Source organism: Grampus griseus (assembly GCF_964374135.1).
Source record: "Grampus griseus genome assembly, chromosome: 5".
NCBI lineage: Eukaryota > Metazoa > Chordata > Mammalia > Artiodactyla > Delphinidae > Grampus > Grampus griseus.
The window spans coordinates 20,369,190-20,387,573 of record NC_138998.1 but is presented as its reverse complement, the minus strand read 5'-3'; positions in this window follow the sequence as shown (position 1 = coordinate 20,387,573).

The window sequence follows — 18,384 nt, the reverse complement described above, 5'->3', positions numbered from 1 at the left end:
TCGCTCCCCCACCAGCCGGCACTGAGATAAAGCCGAGAGGGAGCCCCACCTCTCCGCACGCTCGCTGTACCCACCTCGCTCGCTCCCTGGGGGGATGTGCGTCTGAGAGTAACTGATTAACGCAGGCGCTCCGCTGAGCGCTGCTGGCAAATTAAGGGAACTCCTGAAATGTCAGGTGGGAACGTGGTTCCCAGACCGTGCAGGTGTGGGCGCTTGCCCGGGGCCCGGGGCTTGGGCCCCTGCGCGCCCCTCCGATGATTTTACCGCTCCCTCCTCCTTAACTCTGAATTCACAACTTTAACAAAAAAAAGAAAGAAAGAAAGAAAGAAAGGATTAAAATGGGGGCCCAGACTGCTCGACGTCCGGGATTTTCCACGACTGTCCATAGGAACAATCTCTGCTTATCCAGGTCTTAAATCTCACTTCTTGGGCGAAGCTTGGCGTGGCCCCTTCCAAATGCCCTCTGGCACCCAAGCCCGGCTCAGTATTGCCCCAGCCTCGCTGTTCTCTTTGCCAGGACTAGGTTATTAGGGCCTGATGTCGGATGCAATAGGCGTTGGAAATAGGAGCACAATTTATTTGGTCAGAGGTTGTGTATCAAGATGGAGGTGAGAAGGACTCTCTTTTTCTGTACCAAGAAAACCTAGACTTGTCACCAACCAGGTGGTCTCTGAACCCCGACTTTAACACAGCCTGACTATTCACATGCACAAACACAATGCCTGGAGGTGGCATATTTGGGCTATTTCAACTCAAGTTTGGTCATTAATAGTAAAATTCACATGCCTCCAAACCATCTGTAAGATCTCACGCGCTGGGTAGAATGGAATTTAATAGCAAGTAATTTTTGAGGATTATTAAGACAATATAAACCACCTCTGCACATATTAGTGGAAAAGAATTATCTGTGAGGGGATAGAATGGGAGGAAAGTCTGGGGTGCTATCTCCAGCACCTGAAACCTAACTTTTCTTTTTCACTTTAATCTCACTGCAGAGTAAAATAAAAACTTTCACAGATTCTGGCAGATGTCATTTTATAGTTGTCAGTAAGAATATTATTAACAGAAGTTAATGAATACTATAGAACCATCTAAAAGATGTTACAGTTTTAGTGTCAGCCAAATGCAATCATTTTACGTTTAATGAATGTGAATTTCATATGCAAATAAATTTTCAGCAGAGATTTTCTGAACTACTCAACTCAGAAGAATAAACCAGTTAACCTTAATTTCTCAAATATAGTTATAAACTAATTTTACATATTTTCTTTTGCTCTAAGGAAAATAACATTACTATAAAAGCTCTATTTTCAGAAATGATAAAAAATTTTCCTCCTTCTCCATTAAAGTTGTGTTATTCACTTGAATAAGAATGGTTTTGGCAATTATGCTGTGTCTTCATTTGTATCAATAAATTACTATATGTTGTCTTGAACACTGCCAGATAAGACCACCTACAGATTTCACAGTATAAATATTTAATGGTATTTTAGCTTTGGCCAGAAATGCACACTTTCTAGATGTCGTCCAGCAATAGATCGAATTGCTCATCTCTCTTCAATTTGATTCATTATACTTGAATAACTAAATGAACACATAGACTAAATAATCTTTGATAACTAGAATATATGTGAAATATATTTTATATAACAGATATTTTTTCTAACTAGATGTGTTAGATGTTATCTATTTAAAACTAAGCAAACTGGAAATTTCTTGAATTCCTAAACTGATTTTTACAACAACTAGACTTGAACCTAAGTCTTTTCTATTCATTATCATGGGTTGTGGATTCTAGGTCCCAATTCACCCATGAGCCTGAACAAACTTCATCTAGAACATGTACACTTCTAAGTACAACTATAGGATGGCTGGAAACATTGCTGGAGGCTAGAAACATGTTACTGCCTTGCTTCCTCCATGTCATTGTAGCATATCTCAAAAGACAGAGCCCTAAAATGTGCATTTCTATATCTTTAATTTCTAAAGTCTCTAAAAGATTGGGGAATGGGTGAGAAGGGCAGGGAGAGAAAAGAGAATACCTAGAGTCGTTTTACTTTTAAATGAAACAAGTTTTTTAAAATCGTTAAAATGATTATAAGTTTAAGAAAACAAGTATATATCCTCTGAGGACTTAAGTATGATTTCTATGTGTATCCAATTTCCTACATTTCTAAGCCTAAAGTCAAAATACACATTCACATTCTTTTCTGTGAAACTTACAGAACTGTTTTGAAATGGCTCAGACCCACCACATTATTAATTAAATAATAAGGATAAACTAACAAATCTACCTATTCATGAAAAAATTCTTAAGGGGAAATTATTCAAAAATAGAGGTAGTCTCCTTCATTTTCTTCTATATCACTTATGTCTACTATTCTTTTAAGCCTCTCCTGATTCCAATTCTCTGCAAGGTGCTTGTTCTCAAATATACCTTTCTCTTTTGCATTCTGGACTTGTTTATACCTTTCTGCTACTTTTGTGCTACACCAAAATTCTATGTGGAACAAAGCTTTTGTTAAGCAAACTTCCCCCTGCTCTGACCCACAGCCTACCAGGGAGAGAAAGTAAATTCTGCCCAGAGACCATGAGAAGGGGCTTCCAAGGAGAACTGGTGACCCACCCTCCTCTCTACCTGCAGACGGTTAAAAGAAACCTGAAGGAGACCTGGCCAGTGTTTGGAGAAATCATAGAGGCTCTCAGACATTCAAATCTTCATACCCGGGTCGTGGCATGAGTTGGTGCTGCCCTGGTCAACTCCACCCTTTTGGAACAAAGTAAGCACTCCTCTCACCCAAAGGAATGACACTCCTTAAAGAGAGTACTGCAAATGACCCTGTTCTTTTTAATTTGTCCTCTGCGTTTCTGCAGCTCTATCTGCCCCAGAAATTAAGCCGTGGAAATTGGTGAGGTTTTGCCACCTTGATGGTAAAGAAAGGAATGTGGAAAATTCTGAACCCAGCTAGAAAACACAGCCAAGGGAAGTTCATTTTTTCCTCTATGTCAAAGTTCAGAGAAAGGCAGCCCAGCCCTCTAAATCATTTCTGATCTACAATGCGGGGCTTAAAAAGACGGTTTAAACCAATTTTAGACTTTTACAAGATGTTTTTCTCCACCTGCTAAAGTATTTAGTTCTATTGGAGGAAGTATTCAGAACCATAAAGCTCAGGAATTGGGAAAACTTCCCCAGTCCCACAGGGTTCCCAGGGGCCCCAAGAGCTTCTGGACTCTCATGGCTCCTCCAGGAACAATAAATCCTCCAGGATCTTCGGGTTCATTTCCCAAACCTCCCCATTACCAACTGTCTTGAGCATTAGTCCCTCAGTTCTCCCCACCATTCCTCTCCCTCCATCTACTCCCCATCCTTGTGGAAAAGTCATTTGTAAGACAACTACAGTCTTGTGCCATGGATGTGATCAAACTAGAATCTGTTGATTCCCCCAAATATAAACTTTCCTCCACTACCAATTTTGTTTCCTGATTATCTTATCGACTTTTTTGAAGGAAAAAAAAAAAAAAAGACCAGAGAGAGATGTGTATCCCACACCCAAATTGTCTTCTATTTAACCAGCAACTAGCAATCATCCGACATTAATTTATACGGTTTGTACAAATACCTAAGCTATTTAAAAGGCTGCTCTGGGTCGTGTGTGGCAGGGAACATCTATCTGGTGAATAGGCAGTGTCACACGGTAGCATGCTCCCTTGTCAAGGCCGATTGTGTTTTAGGCAAACATTTGTGCAAACATAAAGGCAAAGGTCAAGGACTGTTCAGTCCCAGTATGTGCTAATTCACCTAGCGAACCAATGGGGCAAAAGTTGCATTTTATATGCTCGCCCCGCCAGACCCAAGCGCAGGAGTCGCGCCTGCTAATGAAAAAATCGCCTCCGCTCCGCGATCAGCTAGCTCTCTTGTCAACTTCTCTCTGGCTGCCTAAGTCCATTTCTCTGGGCTTTCTCGGCAATAACTGGCAAAGACGTGTTTGCTAACATGTGGATCACCTCTGCCCAACCTTTGGCGCAGCACGTGTTTATTCCACTTTCCTGAGTAGGGGGTGACCTAAAAATAATAAATAAAATCTGGCTCACGGCAGATGCTTGCAAGTCGCTGTTTAGTGCTTGGATGAACGACCACTCTGTCCGGGTGCCTAAATATTGGTGTCATGAAATATACAGCAGACCAATAATATTATTCAAACCACAAAACCGAATCCCAGAGCCGCGGGTTCGTGACAGGAAAGTGCATAAAACTACGCATTTGCAACACATGTTTGTGGAAAAGGGCGCGCGCGCGCGCTGGGAGCCGCCTTTCCAGTTTCCTTGGGGCCACTTTCAAACAGTTCAGCGAACACGGGGCATCGCTTTCCGGTGAGATATGCCTCTCACTAATACATGTCTACGCCATCTCCCACAGATCATTCCTAGTTATTTTTCCAATCTCTGGAAAAAAAAATACAAACGATTTCGAGTGGATGTCAGCTTGAGTAACTCGGAAGTGGAATACTTTTAGGGTTAAACAAACGCGCGCGCGCTCCAACCCTAGGGTTTACTTTGCATCAATAATCATCTGGCGAGAACCAATGGCTGAGTTTTTCCAAACCGTCCATTTAAGGGAAGAGTTTTTGCCGCTGATCAACCCGAGGGTCGCAGCTGTGCGCGTCCACAGGCAAAGAGTTTACACGTGCAAAATTCATTCCTGCGAGGCGGGCCCCTGGCTCAACAGCGGAGCGGAGCGGCGCGGCTCTCGCCCGGGGCTAGAGGCCAGGACTTGTTGCCTCTGCCGCCGGAGAGGCTCTCCAAACCCCGGCACTCAGGGCTCCAGGGCTTCTGGGACAGTGATGACAGGGCTCGAGAAGAAAGCGCCTCCCTGTAAAACACCCGCAAAACCAGAGCAAAGTCGCGGGAGGCAACCAACCCAGGAGGGAGCCTGGAGTTAGTTTTATCTTCCCTAAAACCAACAGGAAAACTCTCCCCGAAGTGCATTTTTACTGCGTTCCAAAACCAAAGAGAAAACAGGAAAAAAAAAAAAAAAAAAGTAACTTACCCCGACCTGCCACAATACTACATTCTGAGCGTCCTTTTAACACTTTGATTCTTCCTTTAGTGCTGCAGCCTTTTCTTTCCTCTTGCCAGAAACCAACTTTCAAACTAGCTGCAATGTAAAAATAAAAATAAACAAACAAAACTAAATAAAACCGGCTTTTACCCTTCTCACATCTTGCCAGCTAGAATCTGCCTCAAATACTTCTTCATTCTTTCTTTACCAAAATTTCCTAAACACCACCTGGGCAGCTTCACAAGGCTTAAAGTTTGTGTGGTTTGTGTGCGCAAATGTGCTAGTGTGTGTGAGTGTGTGTGTGTGTGTGTGTGCGCGCGCGCGGGGGTGAGAGTTAGTTGCTTTTAAAAAGACGTCGTTGTCATTCAGAGTAATAAAAGTGTGGCCCCCATCTTTGGGTGTGAATTCTTACATGCACCTCTCATTCCAGTTAACTTTTTTCGAGCTGAGAAAAGCTGCTAGCTTACTTTCGGGAGACTTTGCTCGTTATTCATCTGTTTAGTCGCCTCAGAGGCACAAAAGCGGATCCGCGGCGTTATGAAAAATGGCCTGGGCGCGGAGAATGTCACAGTGGTCGGCGTATTATTTTAGCCTTCTTAAAAAAAACTCAGGGAAAGTTTGCTTTTGATGAATTCAATAAAAGCGAAACTGCAACGGAAGAGATTTTCAGCTAAAATCATACAGCATGGGGCAGAGCTTAAAACAGCCAGATGGCCAAAGGTAGAGAGACCCTCTCGGTTTCAAAACCCAGATCTGGAATTCCGCCGGCTGGACTTCTTAGTTTATTTAATCCCGCGTGTATCTTTATTTTTTTTTTTTCAATTGATTTCCCCCGCTCTTTTTTCCACCTTTCTTTTGGTTCCTCACCCCAGAGCTGCTGGTGAGACCCTGTCTTGGGATTTGCAGAAGTCACTTTGCAATTTCCCCTTTGATAATAGAGTTAAACTTTCCAGCGTACGCAGTCTAGAGAAGCTAACTTGGAAGGCGGTAGGCCTGCTTGTTGTGGCCCATCATCATGTTCTTGATTCAAATGCCGCAGCCTTTGACAGCTAAGGCCTTTGAATATAAGGACAAATATTCATCCCACCCCTCCTGACCACCCCTCACCCCGCACCCCACAATCGTGGAATATCAGAAGAGTTTGGCTCATTCCTCAGCTTTGTGCCCTCATGGATTCCTCCCTTGCGATCCCAACCCACATGGAGTTAGTTAGAGTCCCAGCAGATTTCTTAAAGATTCCCTAAAATATCCTTGGGCGTCAAAAAGGAACAGACTGGAGTGGCCACAGTGGCTCCTTACCGACTCAGAAAGGGACTTGTGAAATTAATATGCATCCTATATGAACCTTGTTCTTGAAGTCAGATGTTGGCTAAGCAGAGAAATGGGGTGGGGGCAGTAAAAACAGATGATAGGACTTAACACCTGGGGCTCTTCCTCTCGAGATGGGAGGTGGGGTCGGAAAGCACCCAGGACCCCATCCCTCAGAGTCAGCCCTGACAGGATTTAGTTTGGTTTGCAAGTTAGGCCACCACCTCCGGGAAGGCCTCCGGATGGACTCTGTCCTAGAATCACTGCAACTCTCTAGGCTGAGGAACTGGTTGTGAAGGGGCAGGTTTTCAGAAGGATTTAGCGAGTTGGGCCTGGCCCATCCTAGTCTAAATCCAAAAGACAACCCCTCAAATTGCAGGGGGTTTGGGGCATGGGTGGGAAAGAGGACAGAGAGATCAGGGAGAGCAAGGATTAGTACTGAAGTCTTGACTTCAGCGATCCTGAGGGGGCGGAGAAGGGGGAGGCACTATCTGAACTGCCCCAGCCTCCCCAAAGCCGAAGGGGAGAAGCAGCTCAGGCAAGGAGAACAGTGGGTCCTTCGGGGGCTCGCTGATCCTATTATCTGCTGTGCCACTTCCTAACTGAGGGATCCTAATTAACGTCCCAGCCCTCTGTTTCCTCATCTCTAAAATGGACATAAAAGTACAATCTGTTTCAAATGAGGGTTTTGGTTCGTTCGTTTTATATGGGACTGTGAATGCAAAGCGCTTAGAGAAAGAGCACAATAAACATTTACTAGTGTGTTGTCAGTGTTACTTCCGCTGTTGTTTTTATTATAGGCTGACGTAGGCATTGCGGTGACAACACCTCGAAGCATAGGCTCCAAACAAGCGGGTCTCCGGACCCACGTTCTCACTCTCTAGGCTCTAGAGATCCAGACTCAGGCCCCTGGCACCCTACAGAAATCTCGACAGTCCTGGGATCGGACCAGCTCTCCCCACCCGAGTTGATCTAGCCCCAGTGGGTGCCTAGTTGTCTCCCTCCTTTCCTTGCGCAGAGCCGCAGAACCCCAGGTATCTCCGGGAAGGCCTGAAGCATTCCCAACCCTGGTCTCTCAACAGTGCCCGCACTCTAGAAAAAGCTTCCAGCTTTTCCAGAACCGGGCTGGAAAAGGCCTTTTGGAAAAGACAAGGCGCTCACTTTTCTTTTGGAAGCAAAGGGAATCAGCTGGGGAAGGAGAATGGCAGAAAGACTCGGGGCTGGCTGAGAGGGTAAGGCCAGCGCGCCCTGCTCACTCCAAGTTCACACCTCGGAGCTTCCCGCTCAAGTATTTTTCACAGAGGATGCTGGGAGGAAACCTCTGCTTTCTCCCCAGCAGACCTAAGGGGCGGAGGGGGTGGAGAGGTGCGGTCGGCCCCAGAATGGAAGCTGAAGCCCCCAAATGCTCTAGGATCCTGCAGGAAAGAGGCACAGCAGCAGATCGGAATCCAAAGCACAACTCGGAAATACACTGGCATAATCAATGTCCCCATCTTGTGGGACAATCGAGCTAAAAATCCACAAGACGTGAGGCTGGCTCACATCAACCTGCGTTATGGGGCACGTAGATGGCAAGCCCTTTTACCTCCGCTTGGAGTTCCCCACTCATTTGTGATGTTTGAAGTGCACAAAGGTGATGCCTGGTCTCCACCTGGTCTGAAGAGGCAAGGAGAACTAGAGTTCCGTCAGTGCTTTGCCTACTTTGGGCATCTCGCACCTCAGACCCAAGTTAGAGCACTGCCTAGCATTCAAGTTAAAAGTGGTGCAGGTCCTCAAGAGAAGGGGTTACTGTAAGTGCAAATCCATCCCAGGGCCTCGGGCTCTCGCTCCTGCGGGGGAAGCTGAGGCAAGAGCCCTTGGCTTCGGGCGCAGGCGCCTCCCTCCTCTTCACTCCCCCGCTGCTGCCAAGGTTCTTTCCCAGGCAGGAGACAGAGTTTCCAGCCGAGCCCCACGTCGAATATTTACGCCCTCAAGAATGGCAGTGGGAGAGAGAGGAATTCCAGGACTGAAGTTTGTGCCTAGGTTGCTCGGAAATAGGGGGAAATTTATTGGCTTTGTCCTGAAGATTTCTGTAGTTTTAACTCAGAAAAACAAGCTGCCTGTGGCCAATAGACGTTTGTAGGGGAGGGGGGTTGGAGCTGATTTTCATAACTGTCCTAACAGACCCCTGACCTCCTGGGCTGAAGATTTCTTGTGATCAATGAATAGGCTCTGCTTTGAGCTTTGCAATTATAATTAAACTACTGGAGACTCTGTCCACTTAAACATGTGTCCCGCTCCGAGGTGATGAATCATGGTCTGTCCAAGGCACTCGCTTAGCCTTCCTCAGCTTTTAGGGCATCCCATTCAGACAACTCCGTTGGGCCAATGTTTGCTTAGGACAAATTCCACCCCCCACTCCCTACCCGGCATCTCTCTCTTTCTCTCCCTCTCTCTCTCTCTGTCTCTCTTAATTCTCACTTGTTCTTGCCTTTCTGGGTTGGGCAAGTATCCATAGAAAGGAACTTGGGCGCACAGGGTGGATGACTTTCCCGCCCGAGGTGGAGCTCTCACATTAATTGTCCCAATAAATTGAGATATAGTGTGCATAATGCAATGGAACAATATGATTATAGTCCACGTGTATGACTTAATTAAGCTATTTGCAGCTTGATGCTGCAAGTCAACGGGTGTGCAAGTGGATTAACAATTGCCCGCTCCCTTATCCTCAGGATGGCGCATAATTACTTTACTAGTGGTACATATCAATTTTTGATGATTGCGGAAGCCATGCTAGCTTCACCAAGAAACCGTTTAATAACTCTCCGTTGTGTATTAAAAAAGTAGTATTTGGAAATATTTTGAAGCCGCTCCCAACATTTTTATAGGTTCTGATTGTGGCCTTTAATGGGCCGCTGTTTCATTCCTGATGTATATTTTATAAAGGGGCAAAGGCTAAACTCTTAAGTCCCTGCTCTGAGAGGGAATTGGAGTCCCCCACCTGCTCTCCACCCAGAGAAAGCCTCTCGCTTCTGCTCCAAGCCGAGTTGGCTGACTGGTACGTAATGGATCCATGGAAAGGCTTACAGCTAGGGCTGCCACCCTTTAAAATCTGCTCTTTCTGACTCCACTTCTCTGTCTCTGTCTCTGTCTCTCTCTCTCTCTCTCTCTCTCTCTCTCTCTCTCTCACACACACACACACACACACACACACACAATCTCTTTCTCTTTCTACTAAAAGATAATCCAGAAGCACTATGAGCCCCCTCCTTCCAGGACTCTCTTCCCAGCTCCCCAAGCACCTCTATGTCCTGAAGGATGCATGTCCCTCATGCGCAAGACTAAGGAAAGCAAGGCGTCTGGTGGCCCAGCAGGGAAGTGTGTACTAACATGGGTTGATAAAATTTGCAACGGGGCTAATAAAATTACCCAACTTGATGACAGAGATATTGACATTCAGACTTCCCCTGCTCTTTGCCCTTTGTCTGGAGTAAGATGGCGTCAAAGCCCCAGCTCACTTCCATCGTGGCTGGGGATGGTGATGATGATGTGCGTTTGTTCCATGTGATTTACTATTTGAATCAAGTCAAGGCTGATCGTTTGACCTCTCTGGATTGAACTAAATTCATCACTTATAATTTTATTTAAAAGCCGTGTGGCCATCAATCATAACGAGAGCATGGGGAGGCAACATTTTCCAGGGAAATGTGTCAACTTCATGGACACGTGGCGCTTACACCATCCCTTTCCTGTCCTGGACTGAGCAGACACATACCTAGGGTTCCCTCTGAGGACACAAGGTTAATTCAGCTCCTGATGGGTGATGACATTTGAAAGGAGGAGTCGTTTGCTTGCCTAGGACCAAAGCTGAGTGAGATGATGCCAAGATTTAGGCCGAGTTCTAAATGAGCTCCCTGCCTTTGGACTCAAGAGATGGTTTACGCACTGTGTGCCCATCCTCAATCCAAAGGAAATTTCAAAACATTCCAAAAATTCCTGTGAAATCAGGATCACAGTTGATCTCCCTCATTCCTAATAGTGCTGCTGTAAATCGCTTTGAAACTGCAATATATCTCAGCTCTCCATCTTTCTGAGTATCCATGTTATTGCCTTCTAGTGAATAAATGTTACAGCAGTCTCACTAAAAATTTTAAGAAGAGTAAAAATTTCCAGTGGTCTTTAGACCCAACTCAACATTAATTCTTAAAACTAAGGTTACAGGGTCCCTATTTCGAAGGTTTCCTGGTTGGGTCTATTTGTTCTTCTACCTGAAGCAGGTGATGTTTCTGCAGAAACATCTGAATGACAGCAGGAGTGAAGGACAAATCTGATAAAGTCTGATAAAGCATGAGCATTGAAATGTCATTAAACTTGCAAAGATGAGACTCAAAATACCAAAAAGGTAAATGTCTTCATTAGCCTGATCTCCGAAGACTGTTGAACATTTCATTAATTTATAATTTATGATTGTTTGACAAATATTGAAAAGTATGTAAATATGAGCTGGATAATGTCTTTTCTGCGGGAGATGAGGAAATGACCCAAACTGTACGTGCCTGCAAGATTACACACAGGACCCGGCTCTCTGTATCAAACTGTGCCACCCCTTTAGCCAACATATTGTGCAAGTGACAAGTGAAATAGTGCAGATAAACCAATGGTTTAAAACGTAATAAAGACAACAGCCATTTGCATTTTTTACATTTTATTACAAAGGTAATTTACTATGACACATTTCTGAATGTAATTTATGAAAACATGTTAAAGCAATTACATAGTGTATACAGCCCTCCGAGCTACAAAATTCAGATAAATAATAATATTATAGACCTTTAGAGATGTTCGCTATTGAAAACATATCCTTTATTTCAAAAATGGGTTGTACAGAAGAAAATAATGGCATTATAATTTAAAATTAAGAATAAAATCTTGAAGAACAATAGAAAGTAAATGAATAATATTCTTTGCTGGAGTTGCAAATTTAAATCTTTACGATGACAATTTGCTTATTTCACAGGGTTTATTATCAACAATTTCTTTTTTTTCCTTCCTGGACTCAACGTTAAGTGCAAAGTATTAAAGGATTTGGGGGAGGGAGATACAAGAGGAATGTATGTTTCCTCTTTCAAACTTCTCAGCTCATTCCTTTGCCCCATTTCTCTTTTTTGAAGCACAGGATTGTGCCATCTTTGAAAAGTAAAGAGAAATCCACTCCCTGAAGGTCAGTACTGTCTGAACTGATCCTTCAAGCAGATTTTCTACACCAGCCTGTCATAAGTTATCAAAATGGGAGAGGATTCCATGGGGGACAGGAGGAGGAAAGATAATAGAGCAGGAAATAAAAATGAGAAATGTTTCATTTCAGCTCCCACTTCCCAGACATTAATTTATTTCATAATAACTTCATATTATGCTTTAAATCTGGGAGTGCAGGATTAGATCCTTAAGATTCAGCCTCCAACTATACTTATCAACTATTTTGGGGGGCGGGAATCTTCCTTCCTTTTGTATTTATAGGTAAAATGCTTTTCAATCGCTTTAGCTTTAAACGTCAATCATAAAAGCAAGCCCGAAATGGGCCCTTTTCCTGCCTGTGGGGGGCATGCCCTGGGTTTATTCCACAAACTTGAGACTATCTGCAAGGCCTGTTGTACGTTTGCTTGAACGAGCCCTAGGGAGTGTTAGCTGCTGTGACAGACTTACAGCCACAATTACCCTCCCAGCCATATTAAATCTGTCAAGAAACAAACAACAACAACAAAAACACCTTATCACAACTAAATCAGAATTTGTGGGGCATTGGAAGCATATAATAATTGTGCCGAGTCCTCTTTTTCAGCTGGGAAACCTAGCAGCCCACAGTAACCTTAAAAATTTCCCCCATGCCTCCCGGTTCGAGCACCCAACACCCCACCCTGCAAGTAGATGTACAGGCACTGGGCCCCTTGGAGCACCCCCACAGAGTGCTGTCCAGTTACCAAACGTGGACCATCGCCTGAATGTGGCCACCTTTCTCCAGAGCAGTGGGCAAGTGAGTCCGGGTATAGTGACCTGGACTCCCGAACTCCCTGCCCACGAACTTCTGCTCTGCCCCGCCCCCCGCTCTACTGAGCAAGCAGCTGACCGTCATTCCACCTTCAGGCGAAGCTGGCGCCGGGGATGCTTCTCCCGCCAAGCATCCCTCAGGTTGACGTCGCTGACGGACAGACCAGCAGCTCAGCGGGCTTTAGCTTCAGGACCCATCCCTCACCCCTACCGTACCCTTTCAGCGCCTTGGGTCTCCCTTGTACCCTGCTTTAGAGCTGGGAATTGCCCAGGAATTGCCTCCACCAGCCGTCCCTAGCCCAGCCAAGGCTGGGGCCTAAGCCTGTTAGTCCCTGGCTCGAGCCGGGTCTCGGCACCTCCTCCTTGCCTCCAGAGCCGGACTGGGCCAAGGAGGTAGGCTGTGGGTTTGTTTTCACCAGGGTTAAGTCAGTCCTCGGTTCCAGCCTTTGTCTTTCTTGGAATGTTTAGGGGCTGCATATGCTTTTGTGTTGCAAACAGCAAGCGGGGTCCCCAGGAGTCCCTGACCCCATGCCTTGGCGGGAGCACGGTTTCCCTGGACGACTGTGGCTGGCGAGGGGGGAGGGGGCACCGGGTGGTAATCTTACGCAGGCACGCTGCCACGCACCCCCGAGCCAGCGCAGACAAGCAGCGCCCGCACACACACAAAGAAAAGTTCCTAAAGAAATGAAGAATGAATGAATGAATGAATTGCACTGATGGTGAACTCCCTGAATTCGTGGACTAGAGGAAGGAGGGAAATATAATGAGGGAGGGGATCAATAAAGAGAGGGGGCCAGAGAGAAAAGAAATAATACCTGCTGATGTGTCAACTTCAATGGGCAATCTTACAATAACAAATGAAACAATGAAAGGACTGCATTGTTTCCTATTAAGCGCTCCATCCATGACCTCGTTTATATCTGCAATAGCCATGTGTTGATGACTTGGAGTATATGCAAAAACAAACTTTCCCGCGGTGTTATTTTTTTTTCTCTCCTTCTACTCTGCTTGTCAAGCTTTTCTTTCCAAACAGTCAGATGTTTTTTTTTTTTTAAAAAAAAAGGCAAAGCAGAAGTGGGAAAGAAACCTCCACCACCATCGCTACCCAAGAAATGATAAATAGCATCGAATAGCTAATCGCTGGAGGGCGCGTTTACCAATTCATAATCATTTATTCTTGGTGATGTATGGCTCTTACTCTTAAATCTGAAAAGCTTCTATTTGAAGGTGTAAATAGCTTTTTTTTTCTTTCTTGCAGTAAACCTTCCTGCATTAGCAGTGATTGATCTCATGTACAATTCGTCCCAGAGTGCTATTTTACAGGGGGAACACTAGCTTTTGGAGATTAACTGGGGCGTCTGTTACATATTAATGAAGCCGGGAGATATACTAACGTTTTGGTAATTTAGTTATTTGTGTCTATAGCTATCGTCGTTATTTTCTTTTAGACCCCTGCGGTTGTTATCCATCGAATTAAAAAGTGGTCCTCAGAATTACTTTTTTTCCACTGGCAACTAAACGCCATTTAATGTGAAAAACAAATGTTGACTTCTTTCTTGAAGGAAGTGTGTTTCTTGGCAAGACATCAAAGTGTTTTAAACTGTGTTAGTGGCTGATGTTAGTTTTTTTTTTTACTGGGCAGAGCCTGCGCTAAAGTAATAACTAACGGGAGGAAAAAGAGAAAAGAAGTCTTGGCTTGCTTCTATCTTAGAAAAGGTATTCGATCTTCTAAGAGAGAGGGAGAAAGTGAAAACTCTAGGGTGAATGTGTTCCTGGCAAGAGGTTCCCCAAAACACTTGGAAATCCAAACTTAATCGATGTTGGGAGTGGGGTGGGGGAGGAGGAACAGAGGTTGCTCATTGATTTGCACCTTGATAATTAATATCCCACCAAATGAGACATCAACATCATTAATGCCTCTGTATTCCCGGAGACAGACTTTTAGTGAACTGCAATCCCGAATAAAAGCCACTTTCGACAAAAAGTTTGCTTCATGGCCCGGGATTAAATGGCCCTATTTCTCTGTTTTCTTGAAGGATTTTTATGGGGAGGGGAGATTTCCTAAAATGCTCTGGCTTCCCACAGAAGATCTGGGGGGATTGCCTGCGGGCAGGAAGCCTCTCCTGGCACCCCGCAATTTCCCGGGTTCTGTGGAGGACGTAGGACCACTGCCGATTGCGGAAGTAGGGATAGGAGAGGAGGAAAGGGGTTGCGAAAGGCTTTGGTTCGATGGTGGATCGCCCATTTCTACCTCCGGGAACTGCCTGCTGAGTTCAGGAGAGGCCAGGAAGCGGCATAACATCCCGGAGGGACACATCTGCCCCTGGGTCCTGACTATGTGAATCTCAGCCCCTTGGCCCTTCGGATTGCCTACCCAGGCCCGGTGCGTCTCCCCTCCTCCAAAAGGGAGTCCCCTCTACATTCCCCTCCCACGGCCTGTTACCACCCTTCTCCCAGAAGCCCCGATCTGGAGCTCCAGATGACTGGGGCCTTCCAGCCCAGCGTTTGCAGTGAGGGCAGCTTCAAGACGCAACAAACTTTCTAGAGCCGCGAAACACTGACGCGTGATGACGCCGGTTGGCCGGGGCGCGCCCCTTTTGTTTTCGGGGGGCGATTTATGCTCTTCATAAAAATGTGGTTTGGAAAAATAGAAAGGGCCTTGAAAACGTTGTTACAATGAAAAAGGGACAAATTAGAAGACATTTTCCGTGATCAAAGGCGGAAGGGAGAGCGCGCATGGGCATTCACAAAGCTTGACTTATTCCCTCCCCTCCTTTGCAAGCCAGGGCAACAAGCGTGTCCCCCATTGACAAGGCGCCCTATTCAGACTGCAGGTGCGAAGTGGGCCGGCGAGCCCGGCCACATTATGTCAAGGTTGTTGGAGATTAGTGTTTGGCCTTAATAACTAAAGCGCTTGATTTACATTGGAAAAAAGCCCCCTCAGCCGTGAAAACAAAATCGTTGAACGCGTGATCATTGCGAGGGCAGCTGATATCCTAATACTCACATTGTTCTCTGCTGGGCCCAGGCGCGCCCTGGCCTCCTCAGGAAGGGCAAAGCCTGGGTTGCTGGCCTTGGACCAGGTCTCCAATCACACACCCTGTCCGGGTTCTGGAAGAAATGGTGATGGGTAGAAGTTTTACAGGGGCCTCAGGAAGACAGAGTGGGAGCTTCCCTGGGAGTCCAGATCTGGTCCCTCTGTTTTGGCAAAGCCTGGCATGGGAGAATCATGGCGGCTCCAGGGCCTCAGGCCCAATGGTCAACTCTCTGAAGGCTCAAGGGCCTCCAGCATTACTTTGGTGGGAAAGCTGAGGGACTTGTCTTGAAGTGTCATGGGCAAGAACAATTCTACTCAAAGGTGATGATCCTTTGGGAGTGACTGGAGAGCTGAAGGAACTTAGGAAGGACTAAGACACACCGACTAATCTGGGCTGGCTCCAGGAAGGCCAGAGTGTTCAGGCCAAATCTATTCCTCGAGGGACAGCCCACTTCAGAGACATCCAGAACTACACACAGCCTCTACCTCACTTTCTCTGCACTCTTCCTGTTTCATTTTCCCAGAGATGGGGGGGGTCCACCTTGGCCTTCGTTCTGCTTCCCCTCGTGTGGAGATTTTAGGGCAGATTCCATCCCCCCCCCATACACTACTGTATCTGTGCCTCCCAGACTTCCTCCTCCCCCACCCATGAAAAGGGATGCAGAGAACAAGAGATCTGTGGTTGGGACCTATGAACAGCCATTTCTATGTGGATACGTATCTATTCTAACTGCAATATAGTTTGTAAAAGTCAAGCTACTTAAGGCAATTTCCATAAGATCTGTACTAGAAGAAAAGGTTCAGTGGGGACAAGGTGAGAAAGCTGTTAAACTATTGTCTGGCCCTGAAAAGGTCGTAAGTCAGAGCCTTGGTAGCTGACCTGTCAGGGGAAGGTATAAAGGCTTTATTCATGCAGTGGCTGCAGTGTTCTCAGCTCTCACAAAAGTGTTTTTATGATTAGATTCTCTTACCTCTTTTCTTAATTAAAAAGCTGAACCATTAGAATAGCACCTGCATCGTGTCCTGATGGTGCCTGCATACTAATTCCAGAGCCTTTACAACCAGTAATTATAACATAAAATCAGAGATTGAATAAAACAGAAGGATTTTGCTCCCAAAGCCCTGCTAATCCCCTTTTAAAAGGGTCTGGTGAAATAATTCAGAACAGTATCCGGAAGTTGGATTACCGTTCCTTTTTTAACTTTTTACAATGAAATGATATTTCACACTTAAAGGAAGCTCTGTTTTTCTACAACAGTTTTTTTTTTTTTTGGAAGAAAGTTGGTAGGTTTTTTGAACTATACAAAGCATTTGACTGTGGATTCCTTGCTTCACTAAACGCAGTGCCAGAAAATGTAGGGGAAATTTGTATGGCAGGTTTGAAACACATTTTCTCAGGTAAAAGTGGCTGCAGTGTGATTGAGAATTGCATATGTACATCAGGCAGTTCTTCTCACTTCTTTCAGAGGAAATAAATAAGCAAATCTTTTGGGGTCAGATGCCTATTTTTCATGACTTAGACATATGCACATTTCAGGCAAAACACTCCACTAAGATGCTTTTTAACACTTAATGAATACATTGATGAGTTCAAAGGCTAGATGCCTCCGTTAAACACGGAGCAAGACCTCGCAGTGGCACAAGCCAGGGACCTTGAGCCGTCTGCAGTTTCTCCCCAGTCCTGGCGAAGAACATCATCCTCCTCTGGCTAATCTGATCTTGCATGGGCCAGCCGTCAGTCACAGACAAGAGAAAACTGGGTCACCCTGATTTTCTGTATGAATCAGCTGATCATATTGTGGGTGGCTTTTTCCTCTTCTTTTCACCATCATTCCACAAATGCGTGGCACAGCCAAAAGCATAGAAACGTACCCAATTTTGGTTTCTTTCCTCTGCAGACATTTCTCAAGGCTGCCCATGTATTCTTGAGGTTCAGAACCATGCACAGCCCTGGTTGACTTGTTTTGAATTGATGAATACTCTTGCCCTGCATGTTGGCTCACACAGAGTCTATATGGGATCTAAAGAAGTCAAAAATGCAAGACAAGTTTCAAGGTCATCTCCCTGGTCCTATTTACATTTTATCAACTTGCAACCCAAAGTAATTTTTTTCTCTCTCTTTTTTTTCTACACAGCTGTTTTGGATGTTTGCAAAGCCACTGGAAGATTCAGAGGCAAACGCTGAGACCTCTCTTAGTTGCCTACTGAGTTTCTCTTTTTCTTAAATGGTTTTGGGGTCTGAACTTGATAATGTTCCTAGAAAACTCTCAGGCATTTTCCTCATTGAAGATATCTGGCTAAAAAGGCAATGGTGTCCTGATGCCCAGACAGGGAGTTGGTGACAAGTAGAACATGTTACTGTGGGATTCTCAGTCACTTGGTGACTAAGATGTTATTAATTTTCCCAGAACAGAGATTCAGTATGGAACAACTATGATTATGAAAAAAAAAAAAAAATGTTCTGATGCCTTACTGGAAAGAATGTGTTTTTGTGTAACTTTTGCCCCAAACCGCTCTGCCCTGGGTTGCCCACCTTTGCTCCCCACTTGCACATTCCCGCCTTTTACACCTGGGTCTTGAAAAGCCCAAAAACCAACAGCTGACTCAGAGTAACCTCAGAGACTTATGGTAAAAATAAATCAACATCTGGGCCATCTTCAGTGTCAGTGTCTTAACAAGTCATGGGGGTGACATGATGATGATCGGGTTTCTCCTGCTTCGTTCTGCACCGAAATAAACTCGATTCCCTCTCATTTTTCTTGAGCCTTTCAAAAGCAAATGGCGTCTCTGCCTCAGTGCCCCACTGCACCAGCATCTGGAGCTCTCAGAGAACATAAACTGTTTCAGGACCCTCAGCTAGCCTAGGTGCTGCCTGCCGAGGCACACCCTCTCTGGAGCTTGAGGTCCCTGGGTGCCACGCTTTCTAGGAGGGTCTGGAAATCTGATTCAGGGAGGA